Source organism: Ambystoma mexicanum, chromosome 3p (assembly GCF_040938575.1).
Source record: "Ambystoma mexicanum isolate Mex_15411 chromosome 3p, UKY_AmexF1_1, whole genome shotgun sequence".
Classification (NCBI taxonomy): Eukaryota; Metazoa; Chordata; class Amphibia; order Caudata; family Ambystomatidae; genus Ambystoma; species Ambystoma mexicanum.
Window position 1 is genome coordinate 35,531,459 of NC_090925.1, and position 27,398 is coordinate 35,558,856.

Genomic DNA, 27,398 nt, shown 5'->3' on the forward strand with positions numbered 1-27,398 from the left:
GCAATGGGTCTATAATTTGTTGGGGTCATTCTGTGCCCTTGTTTAAAGATTGTTATTATTATGGCTGATTTCCATGATTTGGGAATTCTTTTCATGAATATTCTGTAAAATAATATTTCACAGAATTCTGCCCATTTTTCTGGGGCCTCCTTCATTAGGGCGTTGGATATGCCATCTGGGCCGGGCACCTCAGATTTACTGCATTTATTTATCAAACGTGTAAATTCCTCTTTAGCACAGTTTAACGTCCAATTGCACTTACTTTGGTTCGGTTTGTCGATCTTTTCACCATGTTCTGTTGGAGTTCCAAACACATTTTTGAAATGGGTTACCAGACATCTTCAGGTATTGGTTTGAGTTGGCAAGATTCAATAGTATCTCCTTTGTTCTTCAGTAATTGCCAAAAATGTGTCCCGTTCTTCTCGTTGATAGCTTTTATCATGTTTTCTGCGTCTCTCATGTCAATGATTATTTTGTGAGCTTTTATCCAATTCCTATATTTTTGTTTCCTTTTTTATTAACATCTTTAGCTCGATTGATTTGTTCTAGTTAAGACTAAGAGACCTTTTCTCAACAGTTTTTTGCAACTTCATATCCTTTGTATAAGTATGCAGGTTTTAAAATTTTGGTTTCATTAAACCTTTGGAGATTTCTTTGAAAGACATTAGGGTGCTGATGTAGTCAACAGAGTCAGGCTCCTTTCTCAATAGAGACGTTAGATCTGCTATTAGTCTGCGCATTTCATCTGGTTTTAGTCTGACCCTGTTTATTCCTTCTTCTACTTCAACCTTAAAACACCATTTCTTTTGTGGTTTTGTTTTTTATTTTTTTTAAACGTCATGATTAGGGGTTCAGGATCACTGTGACTCACTTTTATGGATTCCATTTTTGTTATCACTGTCAGCAAATTTTGCAAAATGAAGCAGTAATCTAGTGTTGCAAAACTACTTCTGTTAGACCAAGTTGGGCTGGAGGTATGTCGCCCTCAATATTGCCATTGACAAGGTGGAAGTCTCTCAATGACATTTCTTCCATCCATGCTGCACCACTACGATGGTTCTTCTTGCAATGGGGATTTACTTTAACAGTCTTTTTTGTCGTGTCTGGAAGACAATTTGCATTTAGGTCTCAGCAAAATATTACTTTAAGTCTCTGGGTTTTCGCTAAGATCTTGTCGATCGTGTCTGTGACAACTAATGTTGTAAAGAGTCAAAAATACTTTATAAGTTGTATGGAGTAGTACTGTGCCACAGAAGTACTTGTAGTAGTGTTGAATGTGTCATTAGTCCTGACAGGGGAGTACACCAGGACAAAAGGACCTTGTAGTTTAGGCCTGACAGGTGAGTTGACCAGCAAGAAGACTTTGAAGTACTGTTGCATGGTTAAACGTGTTAAAGAAGAAGTTATAAGACCACAAAGCTCATGGTGAATTATTGCAGAATCATCCCAACAAAGTAATATTGCAGATGCAAGTATTTTGTGAACTTATCAGTTATCCTGATGGAAGTATTTTTGTTGATACTGACGAACTGTGAAAGTACATTTATTTTCTGAGAAGCAGTGGTGTGGAACTCTCTACAACCAGTAGAGAGATTAAAGACTTACGTAAAATTCTGAAATGTTGGTCAAGTACAAGTGGAACTTTATTAGGACTTTGTTGCAAGATGGATTTCCTTATCCTTTTGAACTGTTGATTGAAATCCTCATTTAATCCGGGGAAGGGGAAATCACGCAGGTTACAAGGAGGAACAGTTACCAGACTTTGAACATAACTGCTAATTTTGTCATATCTGTTTTGCCATCTATGATCCTGTTGAGTTTGTTGTATGTACAAGTTTGAGGGACAGAATCCTTTGGTTAGAGTGTTTCCTCTAGTTATTTTAATAGGTAGGCAAATACTCCTTAGGGTCGGGATAGTGAGGCATCTATCAAACCTTTTAAGTTTAATAAAATGTAATCTTTTGAAAAACCTTCACAAAGTTGTTTGCCTCACATTTCTGACCTCTCACACACGACAACAACAAATATGCAGGGGTAAACAGGGAAAGGGTAAACAACTGTTTTTATATTTTGTGTGTTTTGTGGGACAGAAAACATTTTGTATCAGAGAAAACAAAAGGGAAAAGGTAATAGATGAAAGGGCAGAGACTTTTTGTGGTTTATTCACAGGGAGAAAGTCACAGAAGCCAGAACACACACTAAGCAGACAAGTAGCCACACAAATAGAAAGCACAAGCTCTGCAAACACCACTAAACTACAGAAAAACAAACAGAGAAATAGAAAATGCCAAAGTCCCTCAAAATGCTCCAAACCCTTTACAATTATGTACCTATACTATATAACACCTTCTCCCACAGCCTAGTGAATCCCTTAATTAGGTTGGGAGTGAGTTGGATCTTTTATAGAGCATCAAACAGTCTTGAGGTATTTGGAGGGCTCTGACTGACTGAACAAAGTCATCAAATCAGACCCACAGGTCTTTGATTGGCTAAATGAATCATTTGAATAAGCCTGTGATTCGCTGTTAGAACCAAGGCTGCTGATTTAATCATGAATCATCGTAACAGACTCATAAACCCACCCAACTTCAACCTTGGATTGAACCACACCAAAAACCTGCATCTCTTTATATTCACATCTCCAGTACCCCAACAAAATCTCTCCCATTCGGAGTGATGTCTAGACAACATCAAAGCAGAGATGGCAATTAGCTGACTCCAACTAAAAGGCATGTCCAAAATCCTTGTCCACGGTCCCAACTGAATTACCTGCAACCACCCTCTCCCTTTTCCATCTTTTCAATATGCTCAGCCTTGTTCCAGTCCAGAGAATGGGTATTATCATGGACTCAGCCATGTGTCTCTACACCCATATACACATTTTTTTTAGACTTTTGATTCCAGCTAAACAGTTTATATTTCCTTTGTTCCTTTATTGCAGCATGAGTTACTGTGGTGGACCCCAGACAAACACACCTTGATTTATGTAACTCCCTGAATGTTCATCTACTGGGATCAGCTCTTACTCATCTTCAAATGCCCAAAATGTGTCAATCAGAATGGTTCTTCGAGGAGCAGGACCATGTTTGTGTGGCCCAGACATTGCCTCATTGGCTGGATATCATGCATAGGGTCACCTTCAAAATCCTAGGCATGATGCAAAAATATCTCTTGGGAATGGCACCAATCTACTGGACCAACATAAACCTAAGATAAGCAGAGCTCAACTCTTACAGCTTTCAAAACCAATATCAGTTAAAATCTTCTAGTTTTCAAAACAATACTAGTTAAAAACTTTGGTCGTCCAGGCGTTTTAACAGTTCACATAGATTGCCCTCTTTCTTCATGTATAGCTCACTTCAGCAACTGTTGCAAAAAGACAAGCTTCTTTGCACCTCCTTTCCTTGGCTCTTTCCAAGTAGGGAATTCGGTCTAGGTGCAGTTTTCAGACCACAAGGTCCACCCATGACAGGTCACACAATCTGTACCCCTAGGCACTCTAGTATGGTTTCCGTATTCTTCTGCCTTTTGCCAACATAGGTTTTCTCTCTTCAACTGTAGTTCTTTGGGTTCCTTAATATTTGGGCAAATACTTACATATTCGCGTTTCATATCTTCCTTGGCAATATTTTGACTTTGCCACCACTTGTGGCTAACACTCTCATTCTGTGGTATTTCCCATTAGTACCACCTTGCTTTTATTTCTTTCATAAGTGCTCATCACTCGCTTTTGTTCTGTACGGTATTAAAATATACTATCAATGTCTTTCAGTCACATAGTTATTCAAGGTTACTTGTTTCAACTTTCAAACGTGCTTGTAATAGCTTGAGGAATGTTCGGTATTCAGATATGTTTGCTATGTTCTTCCATAGTACTTATAACAGTTCTCAGTTGGTTTGGCATTGATACATGCTTGTTTCCAGTCCCAGGAGTGCCCCGGTACGAGTGTTCTCTTCATTTCACTCACTGGTGGTATGCAGCAGCTCCTTCGGGTTCCTCCACTTTGTTTCCTGGCTTCCATTTGTGCCGCCTTCCATTCACAGGAGCAACATTGAGCAGCGCTTGCCATCCTGGAATTCTGCACTGCGTAGCTCTGCTCTTCCCCAGCGGGAGCTACTAAGACCACCACTCCCTCTCTCAATGACCTGCAGCGATCGGGAGGCTGCAGTGGTCTGCAGCTCCTGCTATGAGCACCGGGCAAGGGGGACAGGAGGATCACAGACCCACTCACGGCGACCCTTAGCCCCGGCATCTCTCTCTCACTCCTGCTCAGCACAGCTTCTCTCAAGTCTGTTTCTCTCCAGCCCACTCTGATTCCCCATGCCACGTCTTTCTTTCCAGGCCCTCTTTCCCTCTGTGCTGGTGTCGGTCACCCTTTTTATACACCTGGAACGTGTTAAATGACCGCAGGTGCAAGTCTTTATCTTTAATTGTCTGACCAGGGTGAAACCTGTTAGATGGACATGCCTGGCTATTACAATTAAACTCCTCCAAAGCCCTCTTCCTCGTCTCAGTACCAAAGTGGTGTTAGGGAGATTTGAATGAATCAAAGTGTGTATAACTCCCGGTTGTTTCCTCCTCGTCCCATTATTAGGGTGAGCTGTCTGTGGGACATTTTGGGTGAAAGAAAGGGACAAAGACTGATAGTACCCCACAAAGGTATGGGGAATAGAGGGTTCACTTTGACAAGGGAACGGGTGATGCCATGTCTCATCAAAAGACGTCCTCTCCCTAAATTCCCTCCACCCATGTGATCCTCTCTTGCATATCCACCCCTAGGGTCAGGATGCAAAAGCGATGGCCTTTCCCGGCCCACCTGAGAGGAGAACCAAGGGGGAGAAGAAGTGAGGAAACCCGCAGGTGCCTCAAAGGAACGTAGACACTGAAATGACCTCCCTCCTGATCTTAGGCATCATCCTGAAAATTAGGGATTCTGATAATTTCTTAAATCCAATTTCCATATTAGTCAAGTAAAAGTGTGACTGCTTCCTGCTCTATAGTGATGACCAGCACCAAGAGGCAATATACCTCCCTGTGCGCACTCATTTGTTCATTCATTTGATCCAGTACAGCACTATTTCCTTCAAAATGATATTTACATCTTTCAGAAGCCTTTGTAGCATTGCACTCATATTTACTGGGGATTTTCAATTTGTACCTTACATTTATTTGCGTCAGGCTCTGGGTACATTTCATGTCGATGATTGCTTTAATACATTTAACTTGGGGTAATGAGTCAGGGTTCATGTATACTTTAACATGGTTTACCCCTTGTGGCAAAAGGATATGCGTCAAAAGGCTGATATGGTTGAGATGATGGGAGCCATATACAACAATGACGATGTATACATCCCCACTGCTGGTTCCTCAGACATGAATCCCAGTGAGCGCACTTCAGGGAAGAGCCTGAAATGGTCCTGGTATAACGCTCCCTTTCTTACGTCTGCCTCCCAACAAGCGTGCTCTCAGGTACACCAAGGAATGACCTTGATATATGTTAGGGAGAATTTTCAGTTTAGTGCTAAATTCCTCCCACCTAGAGACCCCAAGCTCTTTTGCTGAACTTTGGCACTGTGTACTTGTAATTGTATGTGTTTTCTGTGTTTGTTTCTTTTTGATTATGGAGTCTAACAAACTCCATAGGCATCATCTTTTACAATTGTGTCACAAAGCACCTTCAGTGCAGTGCCACAGGGAAGTCTTCCAGATTTCTGAGGGTTTAAATACCTTCCTTGAGATCAACTACTGTTTCCCAGAGCAGTGGAGTGAAATTGACTTCACTTAGTCCTGTAATATTCTAGAACCAGCACACCCAATCTTATAATAGCGTGCTGGAGGGGTTACATATCCCCTGTGTCTAGTTACTCATGGAGCATTTATATGTTACCCTTTCCTCTCAGAATGGCTGGTGGCAGTGGTTTTTGTTTGAACTGCCATGATTTAAACCGACCACAAACTGTTTGCAGCTCTGGTAACGTTAAATCGCGGGAGCCATGTTTTTCAAAATGGCGCTGAGCCTCCTTTGATAAAATGGTCCTCGGTCTTCTTTTTTCCCCATTTCTTTGTGGAAAGTTCCTTCTCAAAGTTTCCTCTGCACGCCAAACCATGTTTGGTCTCTTTGTTCATTTCGCCTTTGGCGGGGTTTCTGAGAGAAACCCGCCTCTGGCTCCAGAATGTCTGGGGTAGGCAGGAAGTGAGGGAGGTTCCCGAAACTCTCTGTGCTTAGTTTCCTAGGAGACCCAAATGCACTCTGTGGTGATTGGCTGGCTGACTGTCCGGCAAGGACAGCCACCCTGCTGGGTGAGTGACAGCTAGCCTGGAATGAACGGGAGAGAACTGAATAAAAGGCAAGTAATAATAATAAATAATAATTAGGCTTTTATATAGCGCTACAAACCCTTAGGTATCTGAGCGCTGCTTATTATTACCCACGGTGTGTGGTGCTCATTTATCGACCTCGGAAGGATGAAAGGCTGAGTTTGGCCCCGCCGGGATTCGAACCTGCGTTAACAGGCTCTGCACGGGTGTCAAAGCGGGCGCTCTACTCGCTGTGCCACTTGACCGGCAAGTCTTTTGGCTTGGAAGGCAGAGTCGACCACTGGATGAAGCAACCGAAGAAGAGCTTGAAGAGGACGCCTGCTGCAACTCCTGGACCATTTGTTTGCCTGGTGAAGCCCTGCTGCAATGACAACTTGACAAGTTTGCATCGACAGTGAAGCCCAGAAAGGACAACTTCTCCCTTTGAGTTGGTGGGACCAATCAACTCCCGAAGTATGCCACCTGGACATTCATCTCAGAGCTGGTTGAATTTTTTCAGACTTGCTGCAGTAAACCATAGAGTTAGGGAGAGGGACACCAGATTGTGTGCGTTGCTTGTAAACTGGCCTAAAGCTTTTGGAAGATCCTCCAGACTCCCATGAAGCAGGACTGACCAAGCCTGACCCCCTTCAGATGAGTGCAGGACCTCAGATGTGAGGAAAGTCCACTTTGACAGCCAGGAACTGTGCTTATTGCTACTTGCTGTGCCGCAAGGAGCTGAAATGCGAAACAGCCACTGAAAGTAAAGTTTGCCGGTTGCCAGCTTTGACTGTGAAATTGCAGGACTCCCCCGACGTCCTCCCTCTTGTCCCCACGACTGAGGCCCAGGAACAGTGAGATCTTAGGAGCTGAACAGGAACAGAAGTCTTCAGCTGCATCCTTTCTTCTTTACCAAGGTACTGTAAAACAAGTCTAAGAGAACTTACCTCTTGCTGTGGAAGGGTTTATAGTGATTCCCTCGAAAATAAAGGGTCGACTTGCAAAAGCATCGACTACAAACAGTCGAATGCCAAAGCATCGACAACCTATATTTTACATGTAAAAGTGCAATTCCATCTAAACCAGTCCATCTACAATATTAATGGACTGGTTTTAATGGAAATGCACTATTACATGTAAAAAGTAGACTTTCCATGCATTTTTCCTAACTTTAAAATGTTACATGGCTCTGTCCAGTGCTGAAATGTTAGCACTGGCCAGCCCCTTGTAACATTTTAAAAATAAATATATATATTGGGGGGGGGTTCACCCCCAGGCCCCCAACCCTAACTCTAATATAACCCTTAATCTAACCTAAGCTCTAACCCTAATGTAACCCTTAAACTAACCCAAGCCCCAACCCTAACCCTAATTTAACCCTTAAACTAACTCCAACCCCGACCCTAGCCCCTAGCCCTAACCCTAACCCTAATTTAACCCTTAAACTATCCCAAACCCCAACCCTAACCCTAGCCCCAACCCTAACCGTAATTCAACCCTTAAACTAACCCTAGCCCCAATCCCAACCCTAATACTTACCCATAAGATATCGATGGAACCATCACATTTTTTTCAACGAAATGGCCATTCAATGGAATGGTATTTCGATGAAAAAAATTAGATGGTTTGGGTTTAAATTGTTTGGGTTTAGATGGAATGACCGAATACCCTGTGGAAGTGCATGTACGTTCTGCAACTCACAAGCCTAAGCAGCTTGTGGCCCTACAATTGATTATTCTTTTCTTCAAAGACTCCTAAGAACTTGTGCAAAGACTTTTCCATTACTTACCAGAAGTGCTTTACCCTATCCAACACTTTTGCCCATTGACTTTGGCTTAGCCTATTGAATTGAATGGCTCTTCTAGTGAACTCTAAAAGTAATTGCCCTGCTTAGGGATATTTGTAATTTCTTGTGTTCTAATAACCTTTGCCTTTTACCAACTTTTGAAGAGTTTTCTGAATGGCAACACTAAGATATTAATGTCCCCAGCACCCTTGTTACCGAAGTCACCTGTGGGTGTAGGTTGTGTCTGTGGGCCATCCCAAAAGTGTCTTGTCTGAATCAGAAACTCAGAGTGTACAGTATTGAAGTATATTTCTGTGTTACTATTCTATTGCTCCCTTCTGAAGAAGGCTTTATAACTAACTGATAAATAAATTATTAATTGTTTATGCAAGAAACCTTGAGTGTAAGAGTGTGTTTGAATACCTGTAACTGTGAATCTTTGTGTAACTCCACTACAGTTCACATGTCCCCTCTTGAGATATGCCTGGCTGCTCAACACGCTACCAAAACTGTGTAGTACAAGCTTATACCAAAGGTTGAGTTGCCTATACCTGTAGTCAGAGTTGCTTGTAGTGTTCCCAGAGGGTACTGCATTCAAACTTTGCCTAACAATATACACCCACCTTGCCTTCCACTCCAGTTTCCGAGTTATCAGATGGTAGGTAACAGCCTGGAATTGCCTTGGTATAAATCCCCATCATTATTCCTCATTCCTGCCTCGCAGTCCGCAGCACTAAGCAACAGCATGTAATGGCTTTGCTATGCATTCCCCATTCCTCGCTCCTGTCTACCATTGAGCACAGTCTAGGCTACAGTCTGAAAAGGTCTTGGCATTACCCCACCTTTTCTCTGAGTATAAGAATGGACTCACACAGTCTTCTCAATGGCGCTCTCTGGCTTGTTCTGTTTGGGGGTATCTTGCAGTCCATGATAGGAACCTGTTGGGCAGACAGGCTGAGAGCAAATATCTTGCACACATTAAAGTGGCTCCACTCATGTACAAAGGGCCCACACAGGGGAACATAAACTCAATTCCTTAATGGGTGGCTCCTGGTACCTTCCTCTTAATGGGATTATATGCATTCTCTTACTACCTATCTCTTGCTCTCCATCTTCATGGAGATGTCATGAGGAGGTTGCCTGTTCCCTTTAAAGCAACAAGTCCAGATCTGACTCTACAGAAACAGTGAGCTGCCTTTAGACAGAATGCATTTGGAGGAAGAAACTTTTTAAGGAACAAATGTTCCTGTGACTATAGAAATCTTCAAGTCATGGTTTCTGTACCAAGGGGTATGGGTACAGCATATGAATAGGATCTTTCCCGCCATCCTCCACACCTGCATTTGGAGAGTGAGTCAAAATGACATAATTACATATGTTTTATGGTATTGTACTACATGTTTATACATGTTTATAGCATGTATTTGGATGGAAAGAAATGGCCAAATACTTGTCTTGAAGATTATTTTTCATGAACAATAGTAAAGGGCTAGTATCAGGTTTACATAAGTCATTATTGTGATCCTGGAATGGTTACAATTCTTAATAATGGTCTTCTATTTTCAATTTTTTTTCTTAGATCATCAGATTCCACTAAAAAGTGTCAGTTCTGATCATGCAAGTTCAGGACACCGGCAAGACCTTGCAGATGCTAAAGCAGGTGAGGTGGACACAGAACAGAGACGAACCACCGTGGAGGACTTTACGCCAGCTACAAATATCTTGCCCTTTAGCAAATGTTTCCTTATAAGAATCTGCCAGTATAATTTATGGAATGCTTTCACAGCATTTCCCTCCTATCACCCTCTATGGTCAGCCTCATTTCCATATCATGCTGCTAACCTTTCATCAGCACTGTTGCATGCCCCCTACTAACTGTAACTATTAAGTATCCCTGCTACCGTAAATGGCATGCCGGTAGTACACGCTGTGTTCTAAGGAATAAAACCATCCAATGTATGCCTTTTTCCCCTTCTAATGCTCAGCTCTCATTTGCTTCCCAAATGCTGGGCTCACACACAGCAAGTACCTAAAATAAAACATAGCTGTATAGTTAATGAATTTTTTCCTGTGGAAGAAGATCACACCTGTGGGGATTCCTCAAATTGTCAGAAGTGGGATATCTTTTATACGTTTATGGTTTGTCTTTTTAGATCCAGGGTCTGCAACCTACAGTTATAGCAATGTTTTAGACTACAACTCCCATATGTCTCAATTGATTTTGCTGGCTAGGACGGATGCCTTGCACAGGCCATCCTTCGAGGTCCTGGGACCAGACATTCTTTGGCAACTTCTTAGAGGTGAAATTGTTAAGGGCAAGGGCCACTGATAAAAGGCATGCACCTTGTGATTCCCAGTGTGGCCTTCACTTGAGTCTGGGTAGTACAGATATTCCAATCCATAATTTCATGGACTTTGGACTGCAGAGGATGTTTCTTACCACCGCCCACTTGGTGTCTTAAGTAAGTAAATGTTCCTTTTGCTATCGGCCCCTTGGGGACCTTGCTAGTCAAGCCAGCCTTCTGTAAGGCTTGAAGCACCTGTTTTGTATGGGAGAGATGCTTTTGGCAGGTGGCTGAACACATCAACATCATCAAGTAGGTAATGCTGAAATCCTCTGGTCCTGAATGTACCTGGTTTAACATCTGCTGAAAGGTGTCGAGGGTCTTCTTTAACCCAAAGGGCATGACAGTGAACTGGTAGTGTATTTCCGCAGAGGAGAATGTAGAGTGCTCCTCAGCTTAATTATTTTGGCCAACCTGCCAGTAGGATTGCTGTGAGTTCAAAGGTACTCATGAACCTGGCAGAAGCTAATCTGCCAATCAATTCCTCTGCCCTAGGTATAGTTTGTGTATCTCTCTTCGTGAAAGAATTGAGCCCCTCTAGGCCACACAAAAGTGGACTTCAGTTTTCTTACTACTGGACTTTTTAGAGCCAGACCACAGGGCTAGCCCAGGGGCTGCAGGATTGCTCAATAACCCCCAAGTCCAACATCTTGTTGACGTCCTCCTTAATGGTGTTCTTGACCATGTCAGACATCCTGTGAATCCTACTCTTTACCAGATTACTGTTTCCAGCATTGATATCATGGATTCAACAAACATTCTTTCCTTGTCATGACCTCCAAAACCCCAGCATGTAATACAGGCAGCATCTGGTCCAGAAGAGTGGCTAACTGGTGTAGGAATAGGCTTCTGGCTGTATTTCCCATCAGTTGCCCCTTACAAAATGGCCTCCGGGACAGGTCACGCAGCAGGATCCAAGATGGCTCCCAGTGGGCCTGTAGCACAGAGTCCTTGGTGGTCTAGTGGTGCTCGGTGGAGGCCAGGGCTATATAAACCCCGCCCAGGGCTACACCCAGCGCTTAGCGTTTTCTTTGGCTGAGAGGCAGCGTAATGCTTGCCCTCTCCGATCCGTGTTCAACAGACCTGGCTTTTGATTCAGTGATTCAGCGCTGTCATCATCTGCAGAATTTACCCGAATACTCACCCCAACCTTCCAGGAACCCGCTTGGCCGCTCCACAGCTCTGGATTCACCACGAGGATCCAGCGTTCTACTCTGCTTGTCAAAGCAACAGGAAAGTATGTCCGCAGCTCCTGCAAGATAGAGAGGGCAAAGGGGTAAGCAGGAGCTTAACACTTCACCTCCACCACTCCCCCCCATCATTGTACTCACTCCGGTCTGCTCCATCCATGCAGCGGGCCCCGCTGCTGTCATTATGCGCCGCAGCTGCACCGGGACCTGAAAAGAAGGCAAAGACAGTTTGACATTGGGCACAGGTGCGCAGCAGTAAACCTATTAACACTTGCTTGAATGAACTGCTGAACGTGTGCAGCTGTTAAATAAGGATATTGAAGGCGCGGATCTGGCACTGGTGAATAGGGTCTATCTCATCATCCAGGCATGAATGGCTACCCACGATCTATGCCTGAATGATGATAAGACAAATTGATAATCGTGGGTACTCATACTAATAACAATAAACTAGGCCAAGAATATTCCTCATTCATCATCGATGACAACACCATCAGAGTCACAAAAGAGGTAAAAACCCTTGGTTTCTACCTTGACTCAACGATGTCCTTCGACAAACAAGTGAAATCCTTGGCCTCTTCCACTGCTTATACTTGTAAGCTTATCAGAGCTGGTAAATCATTCCTCTCCAACGACAGCTGCATGGACCTGGTGAGAGCACTAATACTCTCCAGGTTAGACTATTGCAAAGCCCTCTACAGTGGTGCTAACAAAGCCATCATCCAAAGACTACAATCCTTCAAAATAATGCCTTAAGAGCTGCATTAGGCCTAAATAAAAGAGTACAGATTTCATCAATCAGACGTCAGCATAACTGGCTGCCGACCCATAACAAAATACTGTTAAAAATGGTTTCCCTCACCCATAAAGGACTAAATATTGCGGCCCCTAGTTACCTAATAGACAGACTAACTAGAAGAACCTCCAACAGACCGACAAGACTTAACAATACCAACTGCCTTCTGGTACATAGATTTAGACTCGGTAACAGGTTTCCAGTAAAGGTGGCCAAAATTTGGAACTCTCTGCCCCACGAGCTTAGAGCAGACCAACCCTATACACACCTCAGAAAGAATTACATCAAGTGGCTTAAATCACCTGACTACTAACCTTCACTTTAGTATACACCCTAGGGCTCCTGTAAATTCCCTCATAGGCCAGTGAACCAAAGAACCTAATTTGGTTTGAACCTGTACATTTGCTGCTATATTGTGATACACGATTTTATTGTCTTATCTATTTGTAACATGCTGCAGCTTTCCTTTTTGCTGTAAATATAATGTATGTTGTGACAGAATGTGATACTATCTGTAACGTTGTAAGCTTTGCACCTTCCTATTGCTGCGCCCTTTTACCTACGGGTCAGGTGCGCATTACAAATAAATAAACAAACAAACAATCAAGCACGTAGATACCACGCTCTAATCTGCATCATCAAACGTGCTTGGGCAGACAGTGTAATTCAGTGGGACTTTTATCAACACGGATTCTAGCGTCCACAGTTAAGAGGCACTCTCCAAAACAACAGGTGTGTCGCAGATGGCATGGGCCACCTTTAATCCAGTGAAGTAACTGGAATAGACTGCAGGGAGACTGAGATGTACTACACCTACAACGTAACAAGAGGTGAGCAGAAGTTGGTGTTGACAGCCAGCATATCTAGAGTAACTGCAGGGTGGTGAGGGAGTAGAGCGTTGGTGGCCCATTGTTAAATGTCGCTATTACCCTGTCCTTAAGTTCCCGAGAGACCCACAATACCTTCCAGAGTGATCCAGAAGCATCCACCCAACCAGACCACTCTCCGTTTTCTGTCCACTGGGTAATTAATTCAGCAGTGAGCAGAGAGGAGGGAGTGTTTTGGACGAACTACACAAAAGGGCCAGCATTATACGCCGACAGACCGGACCAGGCACTCCTGCAGGGCCCCAGAGATAAGCGTTACAGAATGCTAAGCCCATGTTACCGCTTTGCCCGAGTGCCATGGCATCAGAGATAGACCAGCTACCTGCCTTGCTGGGCGAATTGCAGGCTGAGGTGCTCGCCGCCCGCTCAGAGATGAACGCAATGAGAAAAGAGCTAGTTGCGAACAGGGAGAGAATGGAGGATTTAGCAAAACGGCTCACCAGAACTCAAGCGGGACAAACCCCTCTGCCCGGCCTATCAACTCGAGTGACAGCAGCAGCACCTCAGATACAGGTGACCACTCCAGTTACCGTACCTTTGGCACCACCAGAAAGGTTCATGGGGGATCCCCAGAAATACGCAGTATTCATGAACCAGTGTCGGCTCAATTTCCTATGTCGCCCAGGGGCATTCCCAACAGATCAAACCAAGGTGGCCTTCATCCTCTCCTACCTACGGGGGCATGCTGCAAGCTGGTAAGTACCACTATTTAATCGGGACGACCCTGTCCTATATAATTTTGCTAACTTCCAGCATGCAATGGATAAACCTTTCTCCCGTCGTACCCGGGAGCATGCCTTGGATGGAGAGCTGTTGGCCCTCCGACAGGGGTCTCAGGATTTACTGGTGTACATTACTACATTCAACCAGCTTGCTCTATCACAAACGAACCACCTTGTTCTATCAGGGCCTACAGAACAAGTTGAAGGATGTCCTAGCACAGGTTGTGAATCCACCGGAACGTTGTATGGACTACATTGATCTAGTAGTGCAACTAGACCACCGCCTACAAGAATGGCGTTCTGATCGATCCCATTTTGAAAATTGACCCTTGTATGTACGACCCCGGGATACACCTCAAACCACTGACAACATGCCCGAACCGATGCAGTTGGGAAGCATAAGAGGCCATTAACCAAGGAAGAAAGAGAACGACACAGAAAGCAACAAGCAGGGCATTTCCTGAAATACGGTCCAAATAAGACACCTCGGAAACCGCTGGGAGCTATGGAAGCCATGACAGAGCCGCAAGAGCCATCAGGAAACTGCATGGCTCAACAAGAATAGAGGCTGACTTGTTGGGAAAAGAAGAGATGTCAGCGGTCTCGCATCTTACAATACCAGTCATCCTGCTATGTCCCGAGCAGCCTCAATGGATGCATGCACTGGAAGCGTACATCGACTTTGGGGCAGTAGGTAATTACATGGACATCACAGTGGCCCTACGGATAGGCGTGCCCATTCAGAAATGGGAAATAGTTGCCAACATCATATTTGTGGATGGGACTCAGCTGTCATCTGGGCATCTGACCCAATGTACTGGCACTATTGTATTGCTTATACCTTGACGGTCATCGGGAACAGATTATTTTTGATCTAATCAACGTTTCCCAATTCCAGCTGATCCTAGGAATGCCCTGGTTGGTATGTCACAATCCAGCCATTGCCTGGCGACTCATTGACTTTTCCAGCCAAATGAATTCAAACTTGCTTCCCTGTTTTAACCAAAGCTGGTGAGCTCCAAGTACCAGAAGTTGAGTCACCTCTAACCATACTTGGACTCATAGGTTAACTGCTTCCAGAATATAATGAATACCAAGACATTTTTCACAAGGATCAAGCTAATACCCTGCCACCCCACAGACCCTATGACTGTCAAATCGACCTGGTTCCAGGAGCCCAGATCCCATGCAGTCGTATATATGCCCTTACAGAAAGGGAGAACCAACATCTACATGACTACCTAGACAAGTATCTGTCTAATGGGTACATTCGGCCATCGAAATCACCCGTCTCTTCGGCCCTTTTCTTTGTCCCCAAGAAGGAGGGGGATCTCAGAACCTGTATATATTACAGAGGGCACAACAAAATCACCATAGAAAACAGGTACCCCTTACCCTTAATTCCCGTGCTGTTGGACCATGTAAAAGGGGAAAAGATTTACAAAAAACTGGACCTCTGGGGAGACTGCCATCTGGTTTGCCTAAAAGCCGAAGATGAATGGAAGACGGCCTTCCGCACTAAATTCGGGCTATTTCAGTATACCTTTATGCCCTTTGGACTGTGCAATGCACCGGCAGCATTCCAGTATTTTATGACTGATGTTTTGAGGGAGTTGCTGGACATCTGGGCAATGGTGTACATAGATGACATCCTGATCTACTCAGTAGAAGAGCATGTACACCACGTTAAGACAGTTTTGGAAAAACTACGACAACACCATCTGTTTGCGAAACTTTAAAAATGCGCTTTTCATGTAACTACGGTGGAGTTTCTTGGATACATACTCAACCCTCAGGTCATTCAGATGGATAATCACAAGGTGGAAGCAATACTACAATTGCCTTTGAAAAACAGTCTAGAGCTTCTGGGGATTCGATAACTTTTACAGGTGATTCATCAATGATTTCTCAGAGATTGTTCATCCCATAACATCTTTACTCTGTAAGAATCGCACCTTTAAGTCGACCGTCAAAGATGAACAGGCCTTCCAGCGACTGAAACATCGATTTACCATGGCACCAATACTCAAACACCCAAATCCATAATTCCCATACCTGGTTGAAACAGACGCCTCCAACGTGGCTATGGGGGCAGTGTTATCCCAGAGAGACCCCAACACCAACCAGTTACACCCAGTGGCTTTCTGTTCTCAGAAATGTAATCCAGCTGAACTTAACTATGCAGTGACTGACAAGGAACTACTCACCATCAAAGCCGCCTTCAAGGAATGGCGGCACCATCTCTTAGGGGCACAGCACCCAGTCACAGTACTCACCGACTACCGTAACTTACAATTTTTGCGGCCAGCCAGGGCTAAAACACCATGTCACCTATGGTGGGCCCAGTTCTTTTCAGATATGATTTCACTGTCACCTATCGCCCTGGTGTAAAGAACGGAAAAGCAGATGCACTGTCAAGAATTGGCTGGAGTACGGAAAGGGAGGATGCATATGCAATTCATACACCTATACCCATCATATCGGAAGAAAAACTACTAGGAATTACCGGTAGTGACCTCACAGTGCTGGAGAAGATACACAATGAGATCAAAAGGTCCATGACCCCAGCACAAGTACATACTTGGGTCTCACAAGGGTCACATTAGACTGAGGTAAACAACCTTCCATATTACCGTAATCGCTTATACCTAGAATGCCCCGCAATGCATGAAGAGGTTATAAACACTTACCATGATGCGCTTACCGCAAGACATCCCAGAATAGCAAAACCATGGCAAAAATTCAGCAGAAGTTCTGGTGGCCTACATGGCGAAAAGACATAGTACACCTAGAACCAAACCGCAGGGATTACTCCATCCCTTGTCGATTCCCCCGGCCCTGTGACACACTATCTCATTAGACTTTGCCACAGAACTGCCACCTTTTGGTGATTACAACATCATATTGGTGGTAGTCGATCTCTTGACTAAAATGGCACACTTCACCGCTTTGAAAGGTATACCCAATGCAGGAGTATTGGCACAAACCTTCCTAACATTATCAGACTGCATGGCTTTCTTTTAGTGGTGATATCAGATCGAGGAAGTCAGTTTGTTAGCAAGTTTTGGAGCAATTGTTGTGCCAAGGCTCACATTGAAGTCTGTCTGTCTACCAGCCATCACCCACAGACAAACGGTCAGACCGAAAGGACAAACCAGACACTCAAACAGTATCTTTGGTGTATGCTTACCCAGACAGATCTGAATTGGGTGGAACTACTATGTGCCCATGCCGTTGAATATATATATATATATTTTTAGTTTGAACGCGTCAAGCCCTGGGGCAACTGAGCACGTATCTTACACAGAATACAATAGTACAGTTAATCCGTTAAACAGTTAATTATGTACAGTAACATGAGAAAATACAGTTATCAAACATATATACATACAGTTGAGGTACTGATGATGTGGAAAAACAGTTAATGAGTAGAGAGGTTATGAACCTGGTCCAGTAACCAGGCTTTGACCTTACTACGGAACATCATGAAGGAAGGTTCTGCTCTTATAGAGGTAGGAAGTGTGTTCCATTTTTTAGCGACCATAACTGGGAAGCAGACCCCACCTGCTCGCTGTTGGTTAAAGCGGGGTATGGTGACACAATGAGATTGGCCAGAGCTGCTAGTTCGCAACGATGTGTGACGTGAGAAGGTGCCACAGAGGTATAAAGGTGCCTGATTGTGGAGGCGCTTGTGTATTAGTGAGAGTGATTTGAGGTCTATTCGCATTACAGTAGTCTAACTTAGATAATACTAATACTTAGATAATACTAAGGCTCGTGCTATTGAAATACAGTTGGCAGTGGATAGGTATGGACGGCAGGCTGTGATTAGCTTACATGTGTAGGAGGTTGCAGATGCTAGGGGTTTAGTTTGTCTTCTAAGAGATAGTGTTGAGTCAATATAGATACCAAGTGTTTTCACATCATTTGCTACTTTGATAATATTACCGTTGATATTGAAGCTTTTGAATGGAGTTCCTAATTTGTTTAGTTTGGCTGGGGTGCCAAGTAGAAATAGTTCAGTTTTGTCGTCATTTAGACATAATCCATGCTTGGCCATACATATTTGTATGGTACTGTATATTTCATTCAATTTTTTGCTATCTATAGTGTAATCACCAGTAATGAGGATGAGTATCTGGGTGTCGTCCGCATAGTTGGTATATGTGACACCCAGATTGTTAGGCAGAAACCTGTGCAGTTCCCTCTGGGACCACTGCAAAAGATTTAAGACTACAGGTGTTTGGCAGTAAACCCACTTGGTAGCAGTCTGTACCACACAGATTCACTTGGTAGCTGTGGCTGAGCAGTCAGACTTCCCTCAAGAAGAGTTAGGCAGTATACAGAGCATAAAGAATAGGTACAGAGGCACAGTAGCACAAGCAAACACTGACCAGAGCTTGTGTAAAAGTATATAATTATTTATTTAAAAGACACACTTGTAAAATTACACTAGCACAGAAAAAAGTAAGTAAATTCAAAACACAGTCCTAATTACTATATGTACATCCCTAGTTATTTGTTGGACAAGTCTTAGTTAACACCGCTTATTTCCAGACAGAGGTGAGTGCTTAACGTCAGGTGGCACTCCAACAAGTTGTTTAAAAAGGGAGGAAAAAGGCAGAATTAAGAAAGCAATAGAGCAAAACACTTTTCAGAGAACCACAGTAAGTATTAGAGAAGGCAGTCTATTGAGGAGCAAGGAAGTTCAGTGCCAGGCCCACTTTAGGGAGAGCCAGGCCAAATATGCCCAAGACCACACAATGTCACAAAGTCTCAAAAGTCTTTACAGGTGAGTAGAAAAGTTCTGTTAAGCTTAGAATAGTTTAGTTAGGGTGTCCCAGGCTAACCCAGGTTCGAGAGCCGAGGGCTAAATCTACCCCATACAATCGGTGGCAAGGGAAGCCGGGCGAAACACAGTACCTTCAAAATGGAAAGGATCCTCCAGCGGTGGCAGTTGTTCCTGGTAGTGGGTGCAAGTCGCGGCGTCGTCCAGAGGAAGAGAAGATCTCGACGTGGAGGAAGGCTGAAGGTCGTTGCACTACCAGGGAAGAAACCAGCCGTGGAGTTTTCCGGTTAAAGGATGTTACCCCTCTTTCGCGGTAGAGGTAAAAAGTGGTATTCCGGTTGCCGGGGTGCTTGACACAGGCCAGCCGGCCACGAGATGCTCCAGGGAGGCGAAAAGAAGGCAAAAACTGGTTGTCCCCACCAGTCAAGGGAAGAAGACTCTCCGGACTGGAGATCTCCTCTGTCGTTGGGAAGTGGTGAGACGGTTCCGCAGGGCGCTTCTCCCTCTTCGGCTTCTTAGGTCCTGTGGCGACTTCTGAAGTTCCAGTCCCCAAAGCCCTGCTTTTATGCAGCAAACCCCCATTCACCAGTCCTAGCTGTCACTCAAACATGCTAAGTGGTGAGCCGGGGGGCTCACCACTGGGCCAATCACACAAGAGTGCGACTTGAGTTGCCAAGGCAACTCAGTCCAGGGTGCCTAAATCCCCCTCCCACACATCCTGTAGACCCAGACACAGTGGCACCACTTTGGAGGGCTTCTGTGCAGAAGCCCGCCAAAAGTGGAACAAAGGCTCGACTCGGGTTCAGGGTTACTGAAGTGAACCCAGACGCCATTTTGGCGGCGAGTTCTGGCAAAAAATCCCAACCGGTGAATTAATATTAAATAAATAAACCAGCGGTATCTTTAACATTGCACCAAAAAGTGGTGCATTAAAATCAATGGGAAATCCCATTGGGAAATATTCCGGTGGAATATTTCCGTGGTATCCACTGCCACCAGCCAGAAACTCGGCGAGGGGGGACGGGACAGTACCCCCTCGACAAACAGACCCAGGGTCAATCTAATTGCCCCTACCAGTACTTCCACAGTATGATGGTTTGTACTGGTTCTGTTCACAATTTAAGACTAGTAAAGTCAATGGTGACTTTACATGCCCAGGGAGACAGTAGTCAGTCCCAGGGTATAGAGTCTATGTTTGGGGGTCACTATGACACCCCTGTGTTACTGCACTGGGGGTGCTGTGTAACACACATACAAAAACCAATGATAGCCTATGGGGAAAAATACCCCAAAGCCCATAAGCACATTACAAGTCACAGGAATACACTCAAATCATGTCCAAGAGTGAGAGTAAAAGAGTCCCACTCTTGGCAGGAGAAGAAAATAAACCCCAAAAATCCATCAAAGCTGCTGGGGGACTCACTAGGTTAGGAAATTCAGCCTAAACGGAGAATTCTCCCTAACACAGATAATCAAGTATATCAAATAAAGGCTTGGTGAAAACGTTTTAGAGTGTCGGGGAAGCGCAGGAGACTTGTGGGACTCCGCGAGAGACTTGGTGCAAAGACCCTCATGGATCTGTTACTGAGGAAGGATTTGATCCATGAGTTGGCTTGGTCGGAGAAGTGTGCAGCAGATGACAGTTGTTTACAAAGAATTTCATGATTCACTAAGTCAAATGCTGCAGATATATCAAGTAGTAAGAGCAGGGCAGATTTTCCTTTGTCTTTTAATCCCTGGATTTGTGTCTTCAGATCAAAAAGTGCTGTTTCCGCTCCATGTCTGGGTCTGATCCAGACTGTCTTAATCCCAGCAAATTATTGGTTTCCAAGTACTGCTGGATCTTAAGGTACGCTGCACGATCCAGTATATTTAACAGGAAAGGGCCTGTTGTGATAGGTCTATAATGGACGGATTATTCGGGTCCAGCGTAGGTTTTTTCAGTAGTGGGAGTACCCAAGCATCTTTCAGATTGGTGGGAACAGAGCTGGTGTCAAATGATGCATTGATGAATTTAGTGATAAAGGGAGCGAGTGCAGAAGCTGTTTCCTTAATGAGCGTAGCTGGGCAGACATCACCTTTACAATTAGATGGTTTAAGTTTAAGTATAATCTTCTCTACTTCATTTATAGATAGTTGTTTGAAGCAAAATTATGGGCAGTTAGGGTTAGAGGTAAGTGGCAGGGCCTGTGGTAAGGCATTATCAATGAGATTTTTCTTAATGGATATTTTGTTGAGTAGCAGTGTGATTTTGTCTTGTGAGGTGTTCTGGATGTTAGTACACCACTGCGTGTCCTTTGTACAAGAGTCAGGTATAGGGGACGGCGATTCCAGTTGTTTTAGTATATTGAACAATTCTTTAGTACTAGAGTTCGCTTTGGCTATTCGATCATTGAAATTGTCTTTTTTTGCCTGGAAAATGGCTATTTTATAGTTGAATGAGGCTGCAGTGAAGATGTCTTTATTATGTTTCAATGGGGAATTTTTCAAAATGGTATCCGCTGAACGTTTCTATTTCCTGAGACTCTTTACGTGTGGAGTATACCATTTTTTGATGTGGGCAAGGGGCTTTGATTTCTGTAATTTAAGTGAGGCTATCGTATTGATGGCATTGAGGATAGTGTCATTGTAGAGATTCACTACATCTGATGGGTCTGAACGGGTATTAGTAGGGTGCGTTATAGGACATAATAGTGGTAGCAATTTTTCTACCGTAAGATTACGTTTGCTTCTTGTCATTAATGCTGGCGCTTGTGTTGGTGTAGTTTGCGGTATGACTTTGTCTAAGGTAAAAGTGATGGGTGGTGGTCAGTCCATGCACAAGGTGTAATGTCCAGTGACTTGATACTACAGTTAAAGTCCACTAGCCAGTCAAGCATACAGCCTTTGTTGTGTGTTGGACTGGTAATACGATGTGTAAACCCCAACTCCGAAAAAGTGTCCTTAAGGGTAGACGCTTTAGTGTCTTTGGGGTCATCCAGACCTATGTTAAAGTCTCCTAAGATTATGATTTGAGACTTACATTTGTTGTTGGTCGATAGTAGGTGTGAGATGTCATCTTGGAAGGTTGTGGTATTACCCGGGGGGCGGTAGATCAGATGCATAGTGATGGTAGATGTGGCAGATGTAGGACATTTAACCGAAAGTAATTCCGAAGATGGTAGATGCTGATTATTGGTCATTCTTAGCTCTAATATTGTTTTGTATATAAACGCGACTCCACCTCCTTTGCCAAAGGCTCTGTCAGAACATAAAATGGAGTAGTTGTCTGGTAAGGCTAGAGCTAGTGTGGGACCTGAAGAAGGATTCAGCCAAGTTTCTGTGATAGCAATAATATCGAGGTCATGGATAGATAAGATGTTTAATATGTCCAAGGCGTGAGCTTGAATGGATCTCGCATTGATAAGCCCTAGGTTTAGTGTGTTGGTAGTATTGCTAGGCAGAGATATGTGTATTTTGCTACAGTTGCCAATTTTGGTCTATTCTTTAGTAATATTTATGTTATTGCGGTTGGATTTTAGTCTAAATTGTTGAGGGAGTCTGCAGCCAAGCCTAGAGTTTCTCCGTAGTGTAGGGCATGGTGATGTTGTGTGGTTTCTGAGAGGGCAACTAGGAGTTGTGTGCTCATTGGTAGGGCGATCGAATGTAAGGAATGAATCAGTTTTTCTAACAATGGGCATAATTTTGACAATAGAAGCTGAAACATCCTGTATGGGGAATAGTGGTGGAAGCCTCAGAGGATCGTATGTTGTACTATTAAGACATGGTTTAAGGAATAAGGATGGCTGAATGTCATTGGGTGAGGGTAAATTGATTGCCATCGCTAGGTTTATGGAGGATCGATTCTTGCACAAGTTGGAGTCCATGTTGTTTATGCGAGAGCTGGTATTACCAAAGGAAGGGTTAGATGTTGTCAAAAAGTTCAAAGCACTAAGAAGGCTTAGGAATAGCAGTGTTTGTGCGATCATCCTGACTACTACCGGTAATGAAATTTATCTTAGAAGTATGCAATAATAATTAGATATGATACGGTAGGAGGCTAAAGAGTAAGAGAGACTTAGGGCCTCATTACGCGGTAGGAGGTAGCCATGGTGCTATTAGCACTATGGCTACCCCCTTACCGCATTCCGGGTCCGGGTTCCCGAAATAGGGACTTACCGGGTCATTCTGACCTTGGAGGACCCAGTAAATCCCCTTTCCGGGAACCATTCCCCATTCCCATTCCAGCCCCCATATGGCTCAATGGGAATGGGGATGGAGCTAATAACGGTACCGCAATTTGCGGTACCGTTATTAGCTCTGAAGTCCCTTAACTGGTCCCATCCATAACGCCTGGTAAAACCAGGTTTTAAGGAAGGGACCCGCTAAGGGACCTCGGAATACGGTGGTAAGGGATTACCGGCACCGGTGACCTTACCTTTGCCGGTAATCCCTTACCACCTACCGCGTAATGAGGCCCAAAGTGTATAACTCATGAAACTGGTGTCAGAAAAAGGGAAACTGTCAACTACAATTGAGAGGAACAGAGGAAATTAATATGTAGGTGCCGGAGTGCTTAGAGAGAGGAGCTCGAGAAGCTAAGGAGAAATAAACAAAGGGACATGAAGAAGTCCCCTAAGAGGACTGAATGAACTAGTGCAAGAAATATCTAGGAGCTAATTGAAGATCCTCTACTGAGAAGAACTTGCTGGAAAGGAATCCCAAGGGAAGGGAGTCATTCTCCTGGTCTTTAGTTATTTAGAATAAGTAGCAGGGTCAGTGAAGATTGGTTTTGGATGGAGGGCAGACTTTTACTTTGGACTTCAGAACTGACGAAAAGCACCCTAGTTTAGTTGTGTTAGGTAGGGAAACCGTTAGAGTAGGGAAAATCAGGAGTTTTCTTATTATTTATAATAAATAACTCTTGAAATGGCAAATCCTGGTCTGTCTCCTCCTTCCGATCTACCACATTATGATGTGGTGTTGTCTGACTGAACCAGGATCTCCTTTATTGCTACCTTGTCTGTATTTGTCCTGTGCATGACCACTTAATTCCTCCCATTGGAAGATCTGGAGCCCTCAGATAGAGTCAATTTTCCCTGAACCAGCGCACTCTTCCACTCCAAGATCTTATGTCTGTGGTGTGGAAATGATATTCTCAGAGGATGGGTCTACTGCAAAGCCTCTCTTGATGTTCGCAGGCTCTAAGTATCATACATGCTCTTCTTGAGTGTGTTGAGGCATGCGCTGAGGAGGTGAGAGACTTGGTTCAGATTATGTGAGCTATAGAAACCATAGTTCTGGTAATAGCACCTGCCCTTAGACTTCCCAAAGAATAGCACCAATGCAGGTTAGAGCCTGTGACAGATTAACTTGCCAAATGGATCACTAGAGTCATTCTGTAAGTTGCTTGTATCAACCAATCATCCAGGGACGCTTTATCAATATATTTTCTTGCTAAAGAAGGGCCACTGATGGGGCAAGGACCATGTTTGCTGTCCTACCGAGATCTAATGAAAGAGTCACAATGTGGCAATGTCATGCCTTCTCAATGAACCTCCAAAGATTTAAAAAAGCAGTAGGGAGAGCGTCTGATTAGTACGTGATGGTCGCCATCTGTTGGGTCTGCTCATGCAAAGAACTCCAGGGAAAGATTTGTTGTAATTCCTCCATCTTAAAATGGGATATGGTTATGGATGAGTTCAGTTCCGTTAGGTCCAGGACCAACCCAATATTTTCAAAATCATAAAGATTATGGAGTATGCTCCTGAAAATGTTGCATCTGTTCGGACAAGAATAATCACCTCCTTTGCCTTCAGATCATGTATCTCCGGTTGCAGATTATCCATCTTCTCTGGATTTTGAGGAGAGGGGACAGGCACCCCCTGTGAAAAAGGTGTCCCCGCCAACTTGATGATAGCCATGTTAAATATTTCTCATGACGCATGGAGAGATGTTGGAAATGTTTACCAATATTAATGTAGGAAACCTTAGACTAGTCATTGAAACTTTGGATGCAGGTAAGAGCGACACTCACAGGTCCCTTCTGCTGCACCTGATTGAATTTTGGCTTCGATCTTCATCTGACGGCTATTAATTGCACTCTTGTTGTGGATTGATATATTGAAAAACTGACGCTATGGTCCTGGGTATGGCCTCCCCAAGTTCACAAGACTGGCCATGATCAGTGAAAGTGTATCCGCAGGAATACACCACTGTCTCTGTTTGGAGAGCTTGCAGCCAGTGAAAAACAAATGTACCATAATTCTCCTCTTGAACAGAAACAGAGCCAACAGTTGATCCAGGAAGTGGAATTGTGGATCTAACAGTGAGTATGCCATGCAGAAGACCTAGTCAAGTCCCCTAGGACAGGGTGGATGCTGGAAAACTTGTACAGAGGCTAGGGCTCACAAACTGTGTGGACAAACTGTCATGGAAGGGACTACATCTACAATAATACTGTTATCGACCGGGAAACTTCGAATGGATGGGAGAATGCAGTAACCCATTCAAGGACAGGAAGACCATAGAGAAAACCAAAGCACCCCACGGATGTACTTCTCCAACTACTGACCTTATTTCCATACCATTGGACACTCAAACAAAATTCACTGGGGAAACCCTCCAGTGGGGAGACAAATCAACTGCTTCCCCCAGGCCACTGCAAACACACATAGCAATCAGATTCAAGATGGCTGCTGGCCTATTTAAAGACTTTCCCCTTGAGTTTAGGGTTAAAAAGCAGCCCTGCAACTAAGCATGTCCAGACTGGTCATGTGACCCTTCCAGTCAATCAGAGGGAAGTATTCAGACCAAGCCCTTTGAAAGAGCAAGAGCAGGACATAGGGGAGATAAAGGATCTTGGGTTTGCAGAGCAAGCTTGTGAATGGAAGTACTGAAGATCTGTAGCCCCGTAAGCGAAGGAGACCAGGGATAAAGAGAGGGGGCGGGTCTACAGACTGCTGAGGAGTAAGTTCCCTATAAGGTTTCAAGGAAAGAGCATGTTGAATGCTAGCAGCAGAGAAAATGGGGTTGTCCCACAGAGGAAGATGAAAAAGACTGAGTAGGAACAGTGGAAAGTCCATAAAGTTGTGACACAAAAGTGTTCTGGGTAGCCTCGAGAGGGAGTCCAGAACTTACTAAAGAGGGGAGATGGAGACTCCCAGAGGAGTAAGAGAATTACCTTTCAATCTCAGGAGTAGAAGTGCAGGGCAGAGGTAGGTAAGTGGAAACCCACAGAGGCGTGAAGGAGTGGTAACCTGCAAACCACGGAGAGGAGGGGTAGGACTGAGGGGGGAAGTGAAAACCCTCAAAGAATTGTGAAGAAGACTGTTGGTAAGACCTGAATTGTAAAGGGGTGCAGAGCTATGAAAAGTACATTCGGTGATACCAGAGGAGTGGAGAAGAGTTGAGCTGATACAGGCGGAGCCAAGGACAGGAGAGGAGCTAAGATCAAATGGGCTGAAAAAAGTTAAACAAGCAGCACAAGTGGAGTAAAGGAGAGGACATCTGATACAGGTGGGGGTTAAGAGAGAAGATCTGGTGGACAAGCAGGGTGCTGGAAGAAAGGAGAGAGAAGCCCTGTTAAATGGAGGTGAAGAGAGATGTCTAACACATCTGACCATACCACCTGTCTACACTTAGTCTATATATGTCCATTCAGGTTTTGTCCCAGGTGAGTGTTCTATTTACTCCCCTCCACAACCTGCTCAGAATGTCACTATAACTCCCCCCACTGTAAGAAGCTCACTGCTTCCCGTCAAATCTGATTTCCTATCTATTTAACATTCTTTTGCGATCAAAAGAACATTGTTCCTCCCTGTATATGAATGAATACAGATGCGGCCAAAACCTTAGTTAAGAAAACGTCAGAGAAATCAAGGTGAAGTTCTATCTAGTTGTATATATTGGGCCTCATTGCAACCCTGGCGTTGGGTCCATGCCGGATTCCACCATGGTGGATGGCGGATTTACCGCTTCATTCCAAGGTTGGCGGGGCGGTAAATCCCCATTCACCATGGCCCCTTCCCCATTACCATTTTTGGCCCATAGGGCTCAATGGGAATGGGGAAGGCGCTAATTATGGCACCGTAAATTACGGTGCCGTAATTAGCACCAAGGTCCCTTGGCAGTTAAAGTGTGAATCGGGCGTTAAGGGTTTAACGGCGCCGCAGCCTTTTACGGCGCCGTTAACCCCTTAACGCCAGGGTTGTAATGAGGCCCATTCTATGTTATACGTTTCTCTGATCAGGAAAAGACAAAGGGCCTCATTACGAGGTGGGCGGTAAGGGTTAACGGGCACCGGAATAAGGAGACCCTTATTCCAAGGTCCTTTAGCGGGTCCCACTATGGGCGCCTGGTTCCGCTAAGGGACCAGGGAGCTAATAACTATTAGCTCCATCCCCATTCCCATTGAGCCCTATGGGGGCTCGAATGGGAATGGGGAATGGTTCTCAGAATGGGGATTTACCGGGTCCTCCAAGGTTGGAATGACCCGGTAAGTCCCTATTTTGAGAACCCGGACCCGGAATGTGCTAAGAGCACCATGGCTACCTCCTACCTCGTAATGAGGCCCAAAGACTCTGACAGAAAAACAAAGGGTGGAG